Source organism: Pteropus vampyrus, unplaced genomic scaffold (assembly GCF_000151845.1).
Source record: "Pteropus vampyrus isolate Shadow unplaced genomic scaffold, Pvam_2.0 Scaffold377, whole genome shotgun sequence".
NCBI lineage: Eukaryota > Metazoa > Chordata > Mammalia > Chiroptera > Pteropodidae > Pteropus > Pteropus vampyrus.
Genome location: NW_011889158.1, coordinates 13,300 through 13,633, shown reverse-complemented (window position 1 = coordinate 13,633; position 334 = coordinate 13,300).

The following is a 334-nucleotide window of genomic DNA, read 5'->3' as shown; positions in this document are numbered from 1 at the left end:
GATTTTTATTTATCCCTGTCCTGATTTTTGTTATCGTGGTCAGGTATTTTCTATACACACATGCACACACACATTCACACAAACATTCATGCACATTCACATAAATATGTATACACGCATGCACACACACGTTCACACAAACATTCATGCGCACTCACATAAATATGTATACACACATGCACGTACACGTTCACACAAACATTCATGCGCACTCACGTAAATATGTATACACAGATGCGCACACACATTCACACGAACATTCATGCGCACTCACATAAATATGTATACACAGATGCACACACACATTCACACGAACATTCATGCGCACTCACAT